The sequence below is a fragment of the Hakea prostrata genome, chromosome 10, assembly GCF_041222555.1.
Source record: "Hakea prostrata isolate BN-2017 chromosome 10, UWA_Hpros_2, whole genome shotgun sequence".
Classification (NCBI taxonomy): Eukaryota; Viridiplantae; Streptophyta; class Magnoliopsida; order Proteales; family Proteaceae; genus Hakea; species Hakea prostrata.
In genome coordinates, this window is record NC_142609.1 from 22511032 (window position 1) to 22526757 (window position 15726).

The window sequence follows — 15726 nt, forward strand, 5'->3', positions numbered from 1 at the left end:
CCGATCTGGGCCACCCGCAGATTTGTTTTGAGGTCATCCAACACTTGATTACGCTCCTGAAGGAACACATCAACCTCATCCACTTTAGATCGACCATCCTCCCAACACAGAAGAGAAGGGGGGGGGGTCTCACCCACACACAACCTGAAAGGAAGTCATTTTAGTGGCTGAATGAAATGTCGTATTGTACCAATATTCTGCCCACGACAACCAATTAATCCAGTCCTTCGATTGGCGAGTGCAGAAGCATCGTAGATAAATCTCAAGGCTGCAATTTACCACCTTCGTTTGACCATCCATTTGAGGATGGTAGGCACTGTTGAACTTGAGGTTGGTGCCCGCCAATTTGAAAAGCTGCATCCAAAAATTACTAAGGAAGACTCGATCTCGGTCAGAGACAATGGTTCAAGGGAACCCATGCAAGCGGAACCTCCTTGCTGAACGAGGTAGCCACATCCTTGGCGGAATAAGGGTGTGAAAGAGCAATGAAGTTAGCGTACTTGGATAGCCGGTCAACTACAACAAGCACGGTATCTCCACCCTTAGTCCTAGGTAACCCACCAATAAAATCCATGCTAATGTCCTCCCAAATGCGATCTGGAATTGGCAGTGATTGAAGTAGTCCAGCGGGTTTCATGGCTTGATATTTACTACGCTGACAAGCATCACAACTAGCCACAAAATCACGGACAACAACCTTCATTCCTACCCAGTATACCGCAGCTGCTAATCGCTTGTAGGTCCTCAAAAACCCTGAATGCCCACTGAATGGGGTAGAATGATACTCCGAAAGTAATTTGGGAATTAATGGTGAACCGTTGGGGATGACTAACTGGTTCTTATAGAGTAAGGTGCCCTGTTGAAGCTGATAGTTGGGGTAGTCTTGGGATCCCTTCATCAAGGCCTGAATGATCTTCTGGTAATGGTCCAAGGTGTGTACCGCTGCATCTAAACCCTCAATTTCCTGCCAGTTTGCTGCTGTTAGGGCGGAAATCTGCATATCATCCGCTGATTGTGGCGAAAGAGCATCGGCGACTTTGTTCTCGCTTCCCGGACGATACAGAATTTCAAAATTAAATCCCAACAACTTCATGACCCACTTCTGTTGATCCGTAGGCACAATACGCTGATCCAACAAATATTTTAGGCTTTTTTGATCAGTTCGTACTTTGAAATGCCTCCCTACCAAGTAGTGACGCCATTTCTGGATAGCAAGCATTATTGCCATTAATTCTTTTTCATATACGGATTTAGTTTGAGCTCGAGATGATAACACCTGACTCCAATAAGCAATTGGATGGCCATCTTGCATCAAAACTGCACCTAGCCCAAAACCGAAGCAATCTGTCTCCACCCAAAACTCCTTTGCAAAATCGGGCATTGCTAACACCGGAACGGTCGGCATGGTTGTCTTCAGGGTGTTAAACGCCTTTGTTGCGTCATCACTCCACTGAAACACATCTTTCTTTAATAAATTAGTGAGTGGAGCGGCAATCTTACCATAGTCTTTGACAAATCTGCAGTAATACCTCGTTAACCCTAAAAATCCTCGTAGGGCTTTAAGATTTTGCGGCTGAGGCCACTCCTCCATACACTTGATTTTCCGTGGATCCGCCGCTACTCCGTCTTTAGATATGATGTGCCCTAAGTACTCCAGTGTAGCCACTCCAAACATACATTTTTTTTTTGGACGACGAGGCAGTGCTGTGTTAGGAGTGTAAAGGTGGTTCGTAAATGACCCACATGGTCGTCCATGGTCCTGCTATATACCAAAATATCGTCAAAGAACACCAAAATAAATTGCCGTAAATGTTCACGAAATACCTCATTCATAAGTGATTGGAACGTAGCAGGAGCATTCGAGAGCCCAAAAGGCATCACAAGGAATTCATAATGCCCATTATGGGTACGAAAAGCCATCTTTTCTTCATCGTCATTCTCCATTCTGATCTGGTGGTAGCCTGCTTCTAAATCAAGTTTTGTGAACACGGTGGCTCCTCCTAACTCATCCAGCAATTCGTCAATTGCAGGAATAGGGAACTTGTCAGAAACCATTTATTTAAGGCACGATAATCCACACAGAATCTCCATCCTCCATCCTTCTTTCGGACTAACAATATCGGACTGGAGTAAGGACTCATACTAGGCTGTATCAATCCTGCCGTTAACATTTCGTGTACTAACCTTTTGACCTCGTTCTTTTGAGAATGTGGGTAACGGTAGGGCCGAATATTAGGCGGTGTACTTCCTTCGGTTAGCCGTATCCTGTGGTCTTGGTTTCGCCTTGGTGGTAATCTTGTGGGTGCCTCGAACAGTGGTGCGAATTCTTTTAATAATGCGATACCGCTGCACTCTCTTTTACTTCGAGCTCTTCGCATTCGAACTGTTGAGGGTGTAGCCAGTATCCATTACCTCCTGGCTGGACGGACTATAACACGCTTTTCAATGTTGTCTCCAATCTCAATAAAGTCGGATCTCCACACAGTTTTACAGGTCGTCCGTGCCACTCAAACGTCATGGTTCGTGAACGCCAGTTACTTCTCACCTCCCCTAACATCTGTAACCATTCTACACCCAGAATAGCGTCAATGTTGCCCAAATGGAATGGGTAAAAATCCTGCATAAAAGTCTCGCCACCTACATTGATCGGAGTATTTCAACACATTCCAGTGCCGCATTGAATCGTGCCATCTCCCAATGTTACCTGAAAGCTCTTCTGTTGTACTTCCAGACCGAAAGGCTCCACCAGCTCCTGCGCAACGAAATTATGTGTTGCACCACAGTCGACTAACACGACGATATCGTGACCGGAAATCTGCCCTCTCAACTTCAATGTGTGGGATGAGTCGATTCCTACCAGAGAGGTGTGTGAAAGTTCCGTTTCGACCAGAGGTCGATTTCGTCAAGTCCAGGGCTACCGTTGGTCATTTCTGTAGTGACTGCAACATCCTGTTCATCAGCATCGTGGAGTAGTAGCACCCTCAGTTGCTTCAAAAGGCAACGATGACCTTTGGTATAAGGAGCATCGCACCAGAAGCAAACATCCTTGTCCATTTTTTCCTTGATTTCCTCCTGAGAAAGCCACCTCGATCTTCCATAAGAACCTGTAGTCACTGGTGTTGCAGAATGATGGGAAGAGGAAGAAGACGATGGGTCTTTTTGGGTTGGTCAAACCGGGGTATTGAACGCCTGGTTGGTTTTGGACCTTTTGAGTTAATGCTAGTTGGGCCCAATTGAATATATCGTTGGGCTGAATTTTGGGTCGGTGGAGTGGGCTGGGCCCAATAAGGTTTCTGCTTGAATTTTACAGCCACGTTTTTTGCTTCTACTGCCTGGACCAGATCCATTATTTGGCTCAATGTACTGGGTCCAAATACCCTTACCTCTGCCCTAACGTCCTCATTCAACCCTGCCAAAATCGCCCTTCAGCAACTCTTCTTCTATAGCTCCGGCAGCCGCCTTAAGCACCTCAAATCCATCGCGGTAAGCAGTGAACGACCCAACCTGCTTATGGGTGATCAATGCTTCTTGTGGAGTCTTCATTTGTGCGGAACTGAAACGCTGGATCAACGCCTCTTTCAAATTCTTCCATGATAGTAATGGTTGGTGCAACTCGTGAAAACGTATCCACCCTAACGCAACTCCCTCAAAACACAAAGTTACGGTTCGAAGTTTCGCTCCATCACTTAATTTGTTCAAATCGAAATATCTTTCGGCGCGTGTGATCCATCCCATAGGGTCGTCTCCAAAAAAAATTGGCATGTCAAGATGCCTAGGAAAAAATTCCCTCGATTTTTTCTGTTTCACCCATTCTCTCATCTAGCGTTTCCTCAGGCGTCGTTGCTGTTAGGATATCGGCTGATTTCCCTTTTGAGAAAAGAAATCGCAGTTCCTCTCTGAATTCATCATTGGTTTTTCCCCCTTTTTCAATCTGATATGCTAAGGCCCCTACTTGACCTTGAATTTCCTTAACCATGGTTTCTAATTCCTCTACCCTCTGTTCCATTATGCTTTTTACCATTACCCTGGAGTCGTTTGGCTCTGATACCAATTTGTTAAGTACCCGAATGAAGCAACTTAACAAAGATGGAATAACTCAAGAAGATAATAATAATAATGGACTTTGAATAAAAGTTGAACGAGAAACAAAACACATTACTAGCAGTAGGTGAATCCTACGGCTACCCAAGAGCAATAGCTCTCACCCAAACTTTCCCATTAACTCAAAAACATGCCTAACCTACTCTTCCTTTCCATATTTATAGCAATTACTTTCCTACCATATTAATCAACCGAACCATCCCAACTCTAATCGTAAAAGGCAATCTGAATGCAATAGGACTCTTCAAATCTAATCCTAAAAGGTAATCTGAATGCAATAGGACTCTTCAAATCTTCCAATCGTTTCCTTCCCTAGATTTTAGGGATTTGCTTTCCAAGCTTTCGAGTATAGACTCCCGATACAAGGGGCTTATCAATATGTCTTATGTGTTTTGTGAAAATTGTTTTTCAAGTCACTTTTTTCATTGGTTTCTTCTTCAAGAATAAATTGTTTTAGTGAACGTGTATCACCCATTTTTTTTTGTTTTTCGAAAATAAAAGAACACCAGAACTGTTATCCAAGATTGTTACCAAATGCATCCCTTAGAATTGGTCATGTAAGGGCAATTTCTGGTCATTCATAATATTTTTTCTTTTGGGGGGCAATCATCTTGATCCAGCAAAATAATAATGACTGATGAGAACCTCTATTACTAATATCTTTTTTACAAAAAATTTAACTTTTTTTTATTTTTATTTTTAAATTTGTCTAAATAACAATACTCTTTCCAATACCATGGCCGGATAGTTGGTAATATGAGCACCTCTTATTAAAGAGGTCATGAGTTTCAGTCTACTTGTGGTATATGTAATAGTTCCCACATCCTATAATAAAAAAAAAAAAAAAAAAAATCAATTCTTTAAAAAAAAAAAAACTCTTCTAATTATATGAAATATTTGTTATACATTATAAATTAAAAGAAACAATCAAATAAATACGAAATCAACTTACTAAAAGATTGATCAAAGAAATCTGTGAAATATTTGTTATACATTTTAAATTAAAAGAAACAATCAAAAAAATATCAAAGAAATCAAAAGAAACAATCAAATAAATACGAAATTGACTTATTGAAAGATTGATCAAAGAAATTTGTGTCGTAACATAGCATTGCCCTAGGATGAGTCTATTTACAATTGCATTGTTTTATTAATTTTAAAAATTAGATTTTCTTTAATTAATTGGAATATTTCACAGGGTTATCTTGTCTTTCAAAAAAAATAGCAAGTTCATATATAAAGTTCCATTTATATTTTTATTTCTTTTGAAGTGATTTTAATATTAAGGGTTTACGGGTGGCGCTAATGATTTCCCCCCCTCCCCCGCGAAAAAACTACTTCTCACCAGGGAAAATTTTTCTTAGTGGTTGATATTGACTCATGAGTGAGTCGTGATTTTTGACTGGCACTGCGTTGATAATTTGACTCAGTCATGTTTTAATTGATACAAAGTTCCATTCATGTTTTTATTTCTTTTGAAGTGATGTTAACATTAAGGGTTTAGGGGTGGCGCTAATAATTTTCTTCTCAAAAAACTATTTCTCACCTGGAAAATTTTTCACCGTGGTTGAAATTGACTCATGGGTGAATCTGATTTTTGACTCATTATTTGGGCACTGCGTTGATTAATTGACTCAGTCATGTTTGAATTGATACAAAGTTATATTCACGTTTTTATTTCTTTTGAAGTGATGCTAGCATTAAGGGTTTAAGGGTGGTGCTAATAATTTTCCACTGAAAAAACTACTCACCTGGAAAAGTTTTCTCGAGAATAAGCTTAGTGGTTGAAATTGACTCGTGAGTCATGATTTTTGACTCATCATTTGGGCACTAGGTTGGTAAGTTGACTCGGTCAAGCCAATCAAGTCATTGTCAACATGTAATCATGTATGAGAAGATCAGCTCAACTATGGCTGTCTTGAGTTCTCCACATGGAACATAATTTCGGCGAATTTTGCCAGTTTCGCCCCCTGGCGAAACGAAACCAGGGGGCGAAACGATATTTATCAGATATCGCCAAGAAATCGGCGATATCTGGCGATATATCGCGATATTTCGGAAAAAATCGTTTTTTTAGTTTTTTGTGTGTGATTTTTATACTATTTCTTGCACTTTTAAGGCGATTTCTCTCGCGATTCTATCACAATCTTACCAATTTTATCACAATGATTCAAGACTCAAAAGTTAATGTGCTAAATGTAATTGGGAGGAGAATCTACATAGAATAACTTATAAATAAGAAAACTTTTTATAGCAAAATCTTCAAGATTAATGGACAATCTTACCAACTATATTCCAGTTCTCAAAAGTCAACATGCCAAATGTGGTTAGGGAAGAGTATATACATGAAATAATTTATGGAAACAATTTAAATTATGAAGAGATTTTATAATAGAATCGTCGGTTAATCATTCCAACTATGTCCGAATGATTTAGGCCTTAAAGGTAACACGTTAAATGTGGCTAGACAGGAGATTTAAATGGAAATATTTATTAAGAAATAATTTAAATTATCAAAGTCAACATGCCAAATGTGATTAGGGAAGAGTGTATACATGAAATAATTTATGGAAACAATTTAAATTATTAATGAATCTTATAAAAGAATCTTCAGAGTGATTTGATAATGGTTCCAATTATGTCCTAATGATGTAGGCCACATAAAGTAGCATATTAAATGTGACTAGGTAAGAGAATTTAAATGGAATAATTTCTAGGAAATAATTCAAATTTACCATATATTTGCATCAAATTAGGATAGGCATCAAATTTACCAAAATTATTGAATAAAAATACTCAAAAAAATTAGGGGCAAAATTTATATATGGGGGGCAAAATATCGCCGAGATATCGGCGATATTTCGCCGGTTTGCTACCAGCGAACCGGGCGAAATTTCCGAAATTTCGTTCCATGGTTCTCCATCCACTATGAAAGGCTGAGCAGAGCATGCGGAGACTCCTCCGAGCTATCATGGGCTCAAGTTTACTTTGAAAAAAAAAAAAAAAAAAAAAATTTTAAGATTGATATTGTGTTTTATACATGCATGCATTTTAAATTTAAAAAAATTATGAATCTACAATGCATTCCAATGGAAGAAAACGTGAAACAAACAGGTAACACAATGTGTTTCCAGATCCATCATATATCGTCATCAGTTTGGTTGCTGAATTTAACTAACTGGTTGGATTGCTAGTTAGATTGCATACCAACCTGGGGTTAACATTGGATCTGATCCTGCTTAGAAAACATGGAGGACTGATATCGTGGTAATCGGCAAGATGCCTCCGATGCTAAGGTCAGATTAGGTAGAGAGCTTCTAATATACTTTCCATTTATAGTTTCAGTAGAAACATGTGGCATTCTCCAGAATTATTACAACGATCTAAGGTTCTTTTTGGTATCAATTCTCATTGTCTATTATGAGATTTTTTCATTGTTTTAAATGATTTGGCATCTATTATCATTTGGATTTTTATTTAAAATAATAGAAAAATCTCAAAAATTCATAATGAACTAAAAGTCCATTGTAGATTATGGGGGACAATTCATTATCTTCATTTATGCGGTGGCAAACTTGAAATTTTAAAATCAAGATGGGCTTATAACGGTAAAAACGCATTATTTTATAAAAGCCCCTCCCAAACCCTCTCAAACCCGAACGCGAACTCTCACTTCTTCTCAACTCTGAAGTTTGAACGGAGGCTGCTCGAACTCTCTCTCGCAAACTGCGGCTGCTCAAACTCGCTCTCCTTCAAGGCTTCTCGCTACTGCTACTTCTCTTTTTCTTCTTAAGGTGTGTGTTCATTTCTTCTCGCATTTGCTTGAGGACCAATAATGATCAGTAGAGATTCCTTTAATGTTACCCATGGCTAACTAACTTAGCTGAAGTTCTTTATCTGCTCAACCAGCTGACCATCTTCCTGAACAATAATTAATTTTTATTATTAATTTCTAGAAATTTTTCATTTTGACATACCAAACTTATTTTTCATTCCATAATTTATTGTCAACAAATGTCACCAAACCATTTGTCATTCTTGATCAATAATGGATTCTTATACTTATTTCTTTTAAATAGTCATAATAGACAATGAGAATTGATACCAAAAAGAGCCTAAGTCTTGATGCCAAAATACAATTTTGGAGGAAAAAGACATTGTGGTGCTCTTATATCAAAATATCTTATCTGGTTTTAATACAAAATTTTTGCCCTTTTCCTTCCCTTCTTTCCTTCTTATGAAACGAGTTGTACATGTCTTTTCAATAAAAAGGTTCTATGAATTGAATGATCAACAAAAAGAATTTCGAAATCTACCATTATGGTTTACCACTCAAATAAAGGTCAAGATTAATGATAAGATGAAATACATTGACTTCTAAGGTCTACCATTTGGTGGTGGAGTCCTTAGTGCATGTGTTCTTTAAATTCTTTCACAACCAACATTAACTGAGCAGTTATACCATACCTCATAATCGTAGAGTTTCCAGAATTTCATTCTAATGGCACTTCATCAGCTTCTTTTGGTTTTCATTTTCATATTTGGGAGCTCATTGATGATGCTACAATCAGTCACCAACAGTAGAAGAATCACCGGGAACGAGACAGATCTACTTGCCTTGTTGGAGTTGAAGAAACAAATTGATGATCCTTATGAAGCACTAAGTTCTTGGAATGATTCCACCCATTTCTGCAACTGGGTAGGGATAATATGTAGCCGTCGTCATCAACAACGGGTTACTAGCTTGGATTTACAAGGGAAGGGCTTGGGAGGTAACATCTCTCCTTGCATAGGAAATCTTACTTTTCTACATCTACTGAACATTAGAAACAATAGCTTCTTTGGTGAAATCCCCCAAGAAATTGGTAATCTAAACAGGTTACAATACATTGATGCTGCGAACAACACTTTGGAAGGAGAACTACCTGTCAGCTTAGCAAACTGCACTGTTCTAAGGGAAATCAACTTCTCGTATAACAATCTTGTTGGAAGCATCATGGGTGAGCTTATGGCTTTGTCAAAGTTGGAGACAATTGTTATTTATCATAACGGCTTAACTGGACGTATACCGGCTTCTTTGGGGAATAGTTCCTCCATCCGACGTATTTCTTTGGGTGCAAATAGACTGCAAGGGAGCATTCTAGAATCAGTTGGTCAATTAAAAAATCTAAAATTTCTATCACTTCATGAGAACACCCTATCTGGTGTGTTTCCTCTCTCAATTTTCAATCTCTCATCTCTTGAAATTATTTCTCTCTCACTAAACCAACTACATGGGAACCTTCCACACGACATAGGCCTTACTCTTCCAAATCTTAGAGGAATAGCAATTGGAGAAAACTTATTCTCAGGGAACATTCCAAATTCCATATCCAATATTTCAACAGTTGAAAAAATTGATCTTGGTTGGAACAATTTTTCTGGACCAGTCCCTGAAAACCTTGGAAATCTTCAAAACCTTCAATGGTTTTCTATTGCTGGAAATCAATGTGGCACAGGGAAACATCATGATCTAGAATTTGTAAACTCTTTGGTTAATTGTACACATTTACAACTATTGACCTTGACTGATAATGGTTTTAAGGGTCCACTACCCAACTTTAAAGCTAATCTTTCAACACAACTCTTATACCTACTACTACAAGAGAACCAAATCTCTGGAGTCATCCCTGCTATTATTGAGAACCTTGTCAACTTAACCTTACTATCAATGAGGGTAACTTTTTTGAAGGCAATATACCATCCAGTATAGGGAAATTTCCAAACCTTCAAGCATTGTACTTGGGTTCAAATAGACTTTCTGGACCAATTCCTTCATCTATAGGCAATCTTACTCTTTTGTATGCACTCCATTTAGAAGAGAACAACTTGAATGCAAGTATCCCATCTAGTATTGGAAATTGTCAACATTTACAGGACCTAACTCTTTACTTTAATAACCTCCAGGGCCTAATACCTAAGCAACTCTTTCTTATTTCTTCTTTGTCAATATCTGTCGATTTAGCGCACAATTCTTTTGTTGGTTCCCTACCGGCGGAAATTGGCAATATAAAAAGTCTCTCTCTATTAAATATCTCCAACAACAAACTATCTGGAGAGATCCCTTCCTCCATTGGTGAATGTAGTAGTTTAGAATATCTTCATATGGAAGGTAATTTCTTTGATGGAACCATACCTCAATCATTGATTCTTTTGAAGGGCCTTCAAGATTTAGATCTCTCACACAATAATTTATCAGGGCAAATCCCAATAGATCTGGAGAAGCTATCAGTACTACAAAGTTTGAACTTGTCCTTCAATAATCTTGAGGGGAAGGTACCAACAAAGGGAATATTTGGAAATGCAAGTGCAATTTCGGTGAATGGAAATGACAAGCTTTGCGGGGGAATAGCAGAGTTAGAATTGCCTCCATGCACAAACCATGAACCAACAAGACGAGAAAAGTCCCAAGCTTGCAAAATAATCTTTATAGTAATTGGTGTGGTTCTTGGCTTTCTTTTGATATCTGCCCTTCTTATTCGTTATTGCTCAAGAAAATCAAAAAGTAAAACTCCAACCACACCATCAATAGGTGATAAGCTCTTAAAGGTTTCTTACAAAGAGCTCTTCCAAGCTACTGGAGGATTTTCTTCAACTAATTTTATAGGTTCGGGTAGTTTTCGTACAGTGTACAAAGGGATCATCAAAGATGAAAGAATTGTAGCAATCAAGGTACTCAACCTTCAAAACCCAAGAGCTTACAAGAGTTTTATGGCTGAATGCGAAGCATTAAGAAACATTCAACATCGAAATCTTGTGAAGATTTTGACTTCTTGTTCAAGTCTTGATTCAAAAGGCAATGATTTTAAAGCCCTTATTTATGAGTTCATGCCAAATGGAAGTTTGTGTGATTGGCTGCACCCAATGGAGGCTTATAATCATTTGAAAAGTTTAAGCTTTCTTCAGAGATTAAACATTGCAATTGATGTGGCATCTGCATTGGATTACTTTCATCACCACTGTTATGAACCAATTGTTCATTGTGATTTGAAGCCAAACAATATTTTACTCGACAGTGATATGATTGCATATGTCAGTGATTTTGGTTTGGCAAAGCTACTTTTGGATCCTGATGATAATTCATCCCACAGTCAAACTAGTACCATTGGGATAAAAGGGTCTATCGGCTACGTTGCTCCAGGTAACATTTAAACTACAATTGATTTTATTTTGAGTTATCAATATATTATTATTTTTGTTATTGTAGTGTAGATGTCCTGTGCTGAGCAATTGTCATCTAATATGAATCATAATCTATTGTAGTATATTGGGAAAAATTTTGATTGATGATTTAGAAAAGGGATCCGGACTAGGCTTTTAAGAATCATGTTATTAGTTCAATTATTGTTAAGTTTTCATATCCTGGTTGGCATAGTCGATGGAGTATATCTACAAACTTCTCTATCTTAATTGAAGCTGACTGGTTTTATTTGTATTCAATTCAATTAGGAATTGGTTATGCAATGGCTACATAAATCGTAATATCTAATTGGACTGGGTTTAGGTTGGTTTTTTACCCAAAAAATAGAGAGATTTAGGTTGGCTTTAATTAATATAATCAGAAAAATTTTCATTCCCAAATTGAAGATATGTCCATGCATCTAGAAACCTTTTATTATTGTATTCATGGTTGCTTATTTCAGACTTTTAATTTTTTATTATACTGTACAAAAAGTTTTAAAAAAAGATTTTTTTTTTTCTTTTCTTTTTCACTAGAAAATATCCTATTTCCATGGTAATAATGATGTGTTTCTAAATTTCAGAATATGGCATGGGTGGAAAGGCAACTACGCAAGGAGATGTGTTTAGCTTTGGTGTTCTTTTATTGGAGATGTGTACAGGAAAAAGGCCAACAGATCAAATTTTCACTGATGAATTTAATCTCCACAACTTTGCAAAGGCAGCTTTACCTACAGGAGTGATGCAAATTTTAGATCCAAAACTCCTAACTAATGGAAATCATGGTGAAAGGATTGAAGATGAAGCTGTCAACGTTGTTGAATATCCTAGTCATGGACTAGATGAGTTGCAACATTGCATAACGTTACTGATTGAAGTTGCACTCCAGTGTTCGATGGAATTACCAAAAGAACGTCTAAACATGAGTGATGTTGTAAGAAAGCTACACTCAATTAAGCAAAGTTTCATCAGAGCAACCACATCTTCTTAGAAGGTGATTACTTTTACTCCCATTTTTGTTTTTGTATTTTTATAACAACTATTCATGCCTACTGAAAAAAGAAAAGAAAAAAAAAAAAGAGAGAGTTGTAGCTAATGCAACTGAGAAAGTTTTAGCATAGGAGATCGATATTACACCTCATTTGGGCCCTTCTGTGTCAAGGCTATATCAGTTCCTTGACATTCATTTGGGCCCTTCTGTGTCAAGACTATATCAGTTCCTTGACATGTAACTTATTTCAAACCATTTCATTTTTATGGAGGGTGGTTAGGCCTAAGGAGAAAAAATAAAATAAAAAATCAAATCGATATATGGCCTTAAAATTAGGTTGGCATATCCGTCATAGAGGAGCATATTCTCTTAGAAATGATGTTAACGTCTTGTTAGCCTGTAAAATTGTTGGGGTAAGGCTCTGTAGGAAAAGTTGCCCCCTGACTCTGCTTGTGGGAAAGCCTTCAGCACAGAGTTCACCATTTAAAGACTACCTTTGGTCCTAAGCATATGCAACTCTTGTGAGAAATGACTATGGCATGTAGCTATTGACATTTTATTTGATAGAACATCTTTGATGATGACTAACTTGTGTTTGTGTGTGAAGGAAAAGAATATGACTCAACATCAGAGAATGCAGGAAGATGTACACAAGAAAATGAATGGAGACATGAAGTCAGTATCTCAATAGAAAATCCATGTTAAGCTCACAGATAAAAGTTCTAAAGGGCCAACGTACTCAACTGAAAACCAAGTTTTTAAGGAACCTTCATGATAATCTATATTGGGAATTAGTTTTGATCCGGTTTTATTTTTATTTATTTTTTTCTTTTATGTACTAAACTTGTAATTGTCGTGATAAGTTTGTGTGTCGCTTTCGATTTTAATCTTATCTTGTGTTCATAGGTTTTCTTCTTGAGGTTCTAGTGAGGTAGGGTGTACTGGGGGCAACTGTTGTTGCTGAATTGTGTGCTTGAGAGAGATCCTCTACACCTTTGTTTGTGTGTAAAGTTGGAAATATTTTTTGTTTTTAATACAAATGACTATTTACTCTAAAAAAAAATTAGGTTAATTATTGTTGCCCCTATATTATAGATCCATTAGTAATTAAACCTTATTCTTTATGGAATTTCTGTTTCCCCTTTCACTTATAACGGTGTTAAGTGGCTGGTAAAATTAAATGTATAATGACTATTTTCTCCTTTATTAAAATTAAGAAATCGAAAAAAGGATGCTACTTTCATTTATAAAAAAACATGGTATGTAAAACCCAGCCCTAACCTTGACCCGGAAACCTTGTTATTTGTAGGTCCAGTGACCCGAAGTAAAGTAAGAAGTCAGCTTTGGGCCATCCCAGTGGAGGACTTGGTGTCTGGCTTTGAATCCATGAGAGTTGATGATGAAGTTCTATTTATGGAAACTGAATCTTGATGAAGATCGGATTAGTTGATGGACTTGGAGTGCTCTCTATCATGGTTTGAAGGCATTTCTACCTATTAGGTAAGTCACTTGACATGTGTGCAAAACCCCTTTAGGATTGGATTTGATCTGGGTCTTCAATTCCCTGTTTTGGAATTGCTGTCTACATTGGTCGACTGATTGGTCGACTGGACCAGTCGACCAATCCACTCGACCAATGGGTGCTGTCTTTGGCAATTAGGTCTTGCTTGCTCTATTTAAGTCCAATCTCGAGTCTACTTCGTATTTGCTGCCTCCAAACTCTTTGGAACGAACCAAAGACCTCTGCAAGTCATCTCCCTTGCATCCTTGGTGATTTTCTTGACGGATCTTCGTCAAAACTCTTCCTTTTGCATCAAAGGTATGTCTACACTCTCTTCTTCTCCTCCATCTCTGTTTTTCTTTCCTTTTTGAGTTGAGACAGTAGAGGAGATGCTGCATTCTCTGTTGCAAACATCTCTGGACTTGTCTCTCATGATCATCCTAAGGATTAATGGCTAAAACAATGATCTTAACCATGATCATTGCAAGCTTTTGAAGGAATCATGATCAAACCATGATCTAGTCTTTGTTTAACTTCTGATTTGAATTCTGATCTCCTTGGATCTTCTATATTGATCATGTTAGTAGTCAATTGCTGTGTTTTCTTTTCATGATCCATGATCTATCAATCTCTAGTTGTTTCTCTTCTACCATACCATGTTTTCTTCATGAATCATGATAGTTACATATATGGTAGGTTTTGTTTCCTTATTTAGATTTATGCTTTTAAGCCTATTTTCTTGAAGATCTAAGTATGCTTTTCATGATACCTTTACCCGAATCAATGATTCATTCTCCTATTGTTCTTGTCTTTGATTTCTATCTTGAATTCTTCAAGATCCATGATTGATCTAATTATGATAACTTTTTGTTTCCTAATTTGGATCTTGATGGCTTGATTCGATTAGTGTTTTGAGGTCCCCTATATGTTAGGATACTACTGATGTGGTTTACCCCTTGATTAGTACTCTTTTGAACCACCAAATTCGGATTTTATATCTTAAAACTCTGTTTTTTTTAGGCTACTGTCTGCATTGGTCGACTGATTGGTCGACTGGACCAGTCGACCAATCCACTCGACCAATGAGTACAGCAACTCCGAATTGGTCTGCGTGTTGGATGTTTTGGTATCTTTTTCTGTTAGGGATCTTTCCTAATATGTTGTATACACTTGTTTAGGACCTTCTTCTCAAGTTTGCCAAGATCTTACTTGATTTCTTAGGATTCCTTTGCGAGTTATAAAAGGTAAGGATGGTTACTTCTTTAACAACATAAATTGCATATCTCGGTTTCTATATTTGAATCTTGTTAAGTTATTTCTTTAATTAGATTCTTATAATGTTATACTACGTTGGTACTGTCTTGATATCAGTAGCATTACTTATTTATATTGAATTGACTTATGTATGATTTACTTACCAATTATATACAAAGTGATTGTAATTATTGATTTCTTTCCATATATGAAGTTACCATATATGTGATGATATGACTTAAAGCATGTCTGCCAATAGAGACCAGCATATATAGAGTTAGATTCATACATTCATTGTTTGTCTCATACCATATTGCATTTATGATTGCTCTGAAATCCTGCCATTTATGTTATTATGGATTTAATCGCCTTCTTGAGTTTCTTTGAAACTCATTCCTTTATTGTACAATGTTTGTTATACTATTCTACTGTCTTGAATATTATGACGGCCCCTATGAAGAAGCGCAAGGAGAAGAGGCATATCTCCGGGAAGGTGATTGCGGTTACAACAATTACATCGAAGATCCCGCAGTGGTTATGCTCCGTACGATGCTTAGTCCGACCATTGAGTGGAAGCGTCCTTGTGCTGTTTATGAGATTTATATTTATAGGGATGTTGTCTATAAAGTTGAGAACAATTTAGTTACCCATTGTACCTGCT

The 15726-nt window shown here is 37.3% G+C and overlaps 1 pseudogene; it reads left to right on the plus strand.

Annotated features, from left to right (window-relative positions):
• The first annotated feature begins 8593 nt into the window (after positions 1-8593).
• Positions 8594-12310, plus strand: LOC149002301 (LRR receptor-like serine/threonine-protein kinase EFR pseudogene; annotated as a pseudogene).
• The last annotated feature ends 3416 nt before the right edge of the window (positions 12311-15726 follow it).